Consider the following 7,560-nt stretch of genomic DNA (forward strand, 5'->3'; position numbering starts at 1 on the left):
GATTCAGTTTCCGGTAATCTATACAAAGTCGCACACTGCCGTTCTTTTTCCTTACCACCACAATAGGTGATGAAAAGGGAGACTCGGATTCACGGATCACTCCGGATTCAAAGAGTTCTTGAAGATGTTTACGGACAGCGTCGATATCTTGGGGATGAATAGGTCTTGGTCTGTGCTTGAAAGATGTTTCATCTGTAAGTTTAATGTGGTGAGTAACTTTATCAGTTCTGCCGAAGTCAAGATCATGTTTTGCAAAAACTTCTGGAAGACCGCTGAGTTTTGTTAATCCGATCCTTCCATTCAGGTGAGAGTGGTGAGTTGCCGAAGTTGAAACTCAGCTGTTGTTTTGGGGATGTATGATCTGACTTGACTGGGTCAGAAGCAATTTGTTTCTTTGCAATTATGGTCTGAATTGCACTCATCTCTGCAATCACAGATCTAGCAGGGATGAAGATATCATGATCAGATTCATTGGTTATGACATGTCATAGTCTGCTTCATTACTGGGTTTCGGACTTCTTCCAGAAAAAGCACGGAGTCGGAGTGGAGACAGTGAGTGAGAGCTTATATCTTCCTTTCTCACAATATGTTCAACCACAACTCTTTGTATTTCAAGTGGGTTAAATTCATTCTCTGAGAGGGAAAGCGTTCTTCTGGTACTCTGCACTAAAGGCGTTTCATAAACAAACAGAGCAGACAGTTTCTCTGTCATAAGTTTCGTTACTAAATAACAATCAAAAGAAATCCCGTTCATCTTCGTTCACTATTGCGCGGCTGTCAAAAACTATTTGCCTCCCATTTCAGCAGCACCTGCATCAGGTAACACTCACTGATTATATTGACCTCTTGCCTAATTGAGAGTGGCACTATCCCCCCAAGTGGTGGGAGGTTTTACAAAACAAAACAATGACCAAATGGCTCTTACACTTAGCACAGTATCCATCCATCCATCCATCTCCTTCCGCTTATCCGGGGCCGGGTCGCGGGGGCAGCAAGCTAAGGAGGGTCCTCCAGACGTCCTTCTCCCCAGCAACACTTTCCAGCTCCTCCTGGGGAACCCCGAGGCGTTCCCAGGCCAGACGAGATATATAATCTCTCCAGCGTGTTCTGGGTCTACCCCGGGGCCTCTTACCAGTTGGACGTGCCTGGAAAACCTCTAAAGGGAGGCGTCCAGGAGGCATCCTGATCAGATGCCCGAGCCACCTCAGCTGGCCCCTTTCGACGCGAAGGAGCAGCGGCTCTACTCCGAGCTCCCTCCGGATGTCTGAGCTCCTCACCCTATCTCTAAGGCTGAGCCCAGCCACCCTACGAAGGAAGCTTAGCACACTTAGCACAGTATGACAGTGGCTTTTTTTTTTTGTGGAACTTAGCACAGTATGACAGTGGCTTTTTCTTCTCAGGAGCTGGTACAGAAAGACACCAGAGGAGAGAGTGAGGCGCTCAGACAGCCTGAAGAAGCAGCACTCTCTGGGTTAACAGCTGACTCAACTTCCCCGACCTGTGAACTTGAATTTGTAGTCTTTGAATACAAACCTTTGCTCCACTGAAAGTTTGGTCTGTGCTGCTAATATGATTTTACCTTCTGAAACTCAAGTGATTGTATCCCCTACCATACTTGAGCTCATTGGTATACATCATCACAATCTCATTGTGTTTTTACTGTTGTAGTTTGCTGAAAAAGTTTTAATTGACAACAACTGAACTGAACACAAAACTCACATGGAGCTTGATAATGTTTAGAAGGCACATTTTACACTTTAAAGAAGAAAAAAACGAAAGTAAGTCTATTTAAATGCAAGCTAGAAGAAGGTAAGAGATAGTGGGGAAATAATTTGTATCTTGCTGAAGAGCATTGCCTTTGCGTCACATGGTAGCATGCATATCTTTAGCAGGTGCATTCATAAACGTCTAGTGCTTATAGCTGTAAGAGACATTTTAAAATCGCGTTCATGCTGACAGTCACATGAAAGCATTTAAGTGAGTATAATACATTAATTACAAGAGTTTTGTTCAAGGGCTTTGAGTACCTGTTTGTGCTTTGTTTCTTTATTAAATGGTGCTGAGTTTACATTACCACTGAGGCATTTCAGCGTGTTTCAACATTTGTGATATATTTGTTAACACACTGGAGCACTGTTACATTAATGTAGCTTCACATAACAGGAGATGTACAGCAGACACTGAGAAAAACTGAATTATTGAGACCATGTCAAATGCATGCCAAATTATCTGTACCACTGCCCAAGTCAACACTAAGGGTCAGACTCTAAATAAAATAATATTCATGTGAATATATTATTGTTAAGGAATTGGTACACCCACTATAGTTCACTGTGATACATAATTTCTGTGTCAATAGTATTCAGTGTATTGATGTTGTTTGCTGACATTGCTGTACTCTCTTTACTCTTTTTTGCTTTTTTAAAAATGCCAAATCGTCATGTTTTTTATGACCACAATACATTTTGAAATTGTTTGAATTTTCTGGACACTGATTCCTAAAATAAGAATGTAATAAAAAAATATTTACAGTGAATTTGGCTTGAACCAACAAGCACACATTTGAGGATCATAAAGGGAAGGCCTCCTCAGCCCATTAGGCAATTCATTTTGTGTAAGTGGACTTACTAGATCAGTAGCTTCCTCAGATGAAGGAATGTAAGATTGTGTTTGACCAAGGTGACTAAATATCTTTCACAGCTACGTATACATTGTACGCTTCTTTCACTTTTGTTTCACAATAGACTCGTAATTGTCAAGTGTCACGTATCTGGTTATTTTTAATTGCGGCCTTAGGCGTAGAAGGCAGGATTCCATTTGTGAAATCTCTTCGTCCTTCATACCAATGTATCATTGAGTTAACTGGGTCCACCCACAGAGACATAACTAGCTGGGACACACCCAGTAGAACAGAATGCATGTTCTTCGGTACACATCCAAAAACAATGTCAAACAAGGGAAGTTTGTAAAGCGGCTTGTTTCTCTTCAACAATGCTGTTTGCGTGTTGAAATTTAAATTTGTATTACTTGCTGGTGCATGGTACAAACAGCAGCTTACTCACCAATGCACACACACAAAACGGACAGAGCATGATAAATGCAAACCATTTATCCCAAAGAGAAACTGACATTAAGGCATACAAGTAGCTCCAAGTAGACCTGAATGCAAGTTCTCTTGACAAAAGAGCACTTGCAAATTACATTAAAACACTAACGTTAGAGAATGGTATATAATATAATGTGTAAGCATGTATGTGGCAGAATTGAGGTTTTTCTTCTATTGTATTTCATTAATCATCCCACAACCTAAAACCCATTTTAATAATGAACTTGGTTATCATATATCCATATAAATAATCACCCTAATGTTTATACAGTATAGCTAAAGAAGTAAAGCTGTTTGTGTGCTGAAATTGTTACTATCACATGTACACATCTTTTATAACTCCCTGGTATCAAGAGCAGCTTACTCACCAATGCACACACCCAAAACAAACAAACAAACTCATGCAGACCGTTTATTGTTGAGATAAACTAACTTAGGGCATACAAGGTCAGCCACTTGTTAAAAGAAGAAGGTTTACTTGTGGCCTGCTATTATGCCACTGATGTTATTGTCTCTGTGATCCCTCTTTTATTTCCATTATTTCAAGTTCACATAGTGAGTTTTCTTGGTCAGTAATAAGAAAGGAAGTGACAATAGTGTTGATAAACCCCTGGACCAAAAAGCAGTATTAAACATAGTGCAAATGGTGCCTGTCCCTTTTTATGGCCCATCTGTGTGTCCGCATGTTCCATTTTCTTGCATCACTAAGTGGCACTTTGAAGCCACAACAATCATGACACATTCCATTAACATGAATCCTAAATGAATAACAACACACCTTTACTAAACCTGTTCAAGAAAAACTTGTACAAGACGAGCAATCATCATCAGGACAAACTGACAAATGGTTGGGAAATTAACAGAATCTAGATCGTGTGGATCTTTTTTTTTCTACATCTAAAATGATGTCTTAAATTTGGTCCAAAAATAACATGGCTTTTATATGACAATATTAATGTCATATCAGTTCATAGACATAAACCTCATAGATGCTGAGTAAATGAGCAACAAACATGCATATCCACAAATCTTTACACATTGACACGTTGAACACACCGACTAACAGGTCTGACCTACTATGTTAAAATGCATCATACATTTATAATATGTATAGTATTTGTGGTGTGTGTTACTAAAAGTGTTTGAAAACTGTAATGTAGATTGGTGTCAGGAAATTTAATTTAAGACAAGGTTCATGAGAGGTTTTAAAAATAAATTGACAAGAAAAAAGTTGGAAAATCATTTGCTTATATATCAATAGAAACTGATGTTTAGACAAAGAAGCCAAAGTACTTTGAACGTGATCTTTATTGGACAATATACCATGACAAAACATGTGAAGATTAAAACAAAATAATTGTTCAGTAAATAATGAGAAACCAGATGGGCTGGTTTATTAATATCATCTAGTTCTATTTCTCCCCGTGTCAGCGTGGGTTCTCTCCGGGTTCTCCGGCTTTCTCCCACAGTCCAAAGACATGCACCTTAGGTTAATGATGACTCTAAATTGCCCATAGGTGTGGATGTGAACGTGAATGGTTATTTGTCTATATATGTCGGCCCTGTGATAGACTGGCGACCTGTCCAGGGTGTACCCTGCCTTAGCCCAATGACAGCTGAGATCGGCTCCAACACCCCCGCGACCCTTAACTGGATAAGCGGTTATGGAAGATGAATGAATGAATGAATCTAGTTCTATCAAATATTTTAATGAACACATTTAAAAAACACCAGCAAAAAACACAGCAAGCTAATTTTGTCCTTGAACATTAAAGAAGAAAGGTTTTTCATTCTTTGAAAAGCCTAAAGTATTTGTCAAATCAAACCTACAGTATGTACTGTGATCAAGGTTCAGGATCTTTGTTTAACACCCATAAAATCATTGGAATTTCAATTCCCATCAACCAATACTAAACTAAGAATAACAAAAAACTTAAAAATATATTAAAGAAGAAGAAAAAAAGAGTTCATTAAATCATTAAAAACAAAATGTGTCTGAGATATCATAGTGGACTGGTGACTAAGACCAGTACCGTGAAAACCCTAGCGTCCCTGGTTTGAATCCACTGGGGACCTTTGCTGCATGACAGCCCGCTCTCACCCCCCACACATTTTCTGTCTGCATCTTTTATCAATTAAAACTAAAAATGCGCTACCAAATATAGAAAAATCTTAAATCTCTATGCATTTAATTCACTACAAGCTAATTCAAACAACATATCAAAACAAATCTCAAAAAGAACATGGATTAAATGGCCTGACAAAAATGGTTGAGATCAATCCAGAGGCCTCCCGGCTCTAATCAGCGAGCCCTCGGGACTCTTCAGTTGGTAATCAGCTGTGCAGCACTAGTGTAATTAAAAACATTGTTAGCATTATTCAGAACAGCTCCATCCTGAGGAATTATGTAGATATTTTAACAACAGTTTTTACCAGATTAGTGGTTCTTCATCTGGGCTTCCCATCAGTTTATTGTAGTGGTTCCTCACATCCTCAAGTTCCACTGTAACGTCTAATAAAACCAAAAACATGATGTTCGCTATTAATTACACTATCGGAAATAAGTTGACTTAATCAGTTGAATCAGATATTTCAAGTATTTTAAGTGATTATCATGTTTTTTTTGCTAAATTGCCTTCACCTGGGATTGAGACACCATCAGTCTTGAGTAACAGCTCGATTGATTCCAGCATTGTTTTTTCCAGGTTCTTCAGGATGTCAGCCTAAATTAACATAAAAATCTTTATCACTCACAGCCAAAATATGCCTAAAACTAATAACAAAAGCTGAATGTTTGTGAAAGTGCCTGCAGTGTTTTAGTAGAAAAAGCAGCAATCAAAAAGAAAATTCCACTTGATTATATATATTGTGGCAGACGCCAGGGAGGGGTGGTGATTGAGGGGAGGTATGTGGCAGCATGCTGGCTCCACCCCAAGCTTTACAGGGACTGCCTCCCTTAACGATGCAAGCCTGAGGTGCATTAGGCAGGAGTGCTTGGGGATAAAAGGGAGCATGCAACCACATGGAGGGAAGCCTACTATGGAGTGCCTCTGCGTGAGCCTCTGCGAACTGTGTGTGGCCAAAGAGTGCAGGAAACCTGAACATTGACGGATTATTTGTGTACCGACCGCTTTGTGTGAGAACCCTCCCGGTGATGACCCCTGGACTACGGACTACGGACTACGGACTCTGGATTACCCTTTTCCCCACCCTGGTGACATTTATTCGTCTATCTTGAATAAAGCACCTTATTGAACTGCTCTCGGTGTGTGTATCATTTGACTTGGTGGCGTGGAAACCCCACACCCACTGGCCCGCTACAAGTGGTGGAGAATGTGTGCTTGTAGCCAAAACCAAGTCAAATAGATAGACCAACACAGGGACAACAATGGAAGCGTTGATGAAACAGCTAGTGGAAGTGAGCATGGCGCATCAGGCTACGACCCGGGAGCTGGTGGGAGCGCTAGCAGCCGGACATGGTGGCGTGGCTGCAGGCGCTACAGCTTCCCGTCCTGCCCCCAGCAGGTTTCTTTTAAAGCAGACAGAGACTGATGATATAGAGGCATACCTCAATACCTTCGAGAGGACGGCGGTTCGGGAGAAGTGGGATCCAGCACAATGGGCCAGCCTACTCGCACCGTTCCTGTCAGGCACAGCACAGAAGGCGTATCAGGACCTGACGGACGATCAGGCGTCTAACTACGAAGGGCTGAAGAAGGAAATACTACGCCGGTATGGATACACGTTGATAAGTAGGTCACAGAGGTTTCATGATTGGACTTATGATGCAACGGCGTCGCCGCGCTCACAAATGCACGATCTAATTAGGTTGGCCAAAGGCTGGCTGACGGCTGCCCCACTGACGCTTACGGCCACAGAGAAGGTGGTCATGGACAAATTCTTGCGGTCCCTCCCATACGAGGCTAAAAAGTTAGCCAGCCAAGCTAACCCGCAGAGCGCAGATCAGTTGGTGGAGTTGGTGGAAGGTCACCAGGCGGCTGTGGAAGTCCTACGCAGTGGACGTCCACTGAGGGGGGAACCCAACCCTCGCCCAAAGGAGCAGGAGCGGGAGCGGATAAGGACGGAGGACCACGGCAGGATCCCGGCCAGGGAGACGCCAAGAGCCAGCCCCCCGAGACGTCGGCCCTTCCTGAACCCAGACAGCAGAAAGTGCTACGAGTGTGGCGAGCCGGGACACATCTCATGGACCTGTCCGAGTCGTGATGTCTCGATGCCGTCGGCATCAGCTGGTGAGTTAACAACCGGGCGTCCCTGCAGATTGCTGACGGTTTGCTGGGGGAGGAAAGTGGTCCTTCCCCAGTCACTCCGGTGAAGGCCAACAGAAGGGACACGACAGCTATGTTGGATTCCGGGAGTATGGTGACCCTGATCCGACCGGACTTCGCCCGGTCCACGAGCTTGAGGGACACTGTGGCAGTAACATGCATACACGG

The 7,560-nt window shown here is 42.4% G+C and overlaps 1 long non-coding RNA gene across 1 annotated transcript; it reads right to left on the minus strand.

Moving 5' to 3' along the window:
- Positions 1-4,403: 4,403 nt before the first annotated feature.
- LOC129116894 (uncharacterized) lies at positions 4,404-5,830 on the minus strand. The gene is made up of 3 exons (XR_008533731.1): positions 5,748-5,830; positions 5,540-5,618; positions 4,404-5,454 (listed from the first exon to the last, which is right to left on the minus strand). It is a non-coding gene; the product is annotated as an uncharacterized LOC129116894 (long non-coding RNA).
- Positions 5,831-7,560: the final 1,730 nt, after the last annotated feature.

The sequence above is a fragment of the Anoplopoma fimbria genome, unplaced genomic scaffold, assembly GCF_027596085.1.
Source record: "Anoplopoma fimbria isolate UVic2021 breed Golden Eagle Sablefish unplaced genomic scaffold, Afim_UVic_2022 Un_contig_9269_pilon_pilon, whole genome shotgun sequence".
NCBI lineage: Eukaryota > Metazoa > Chordata > Actinopteri > Perciformes > Anoplopomatidae > Anoplopoma > Anoplopoma fimbria.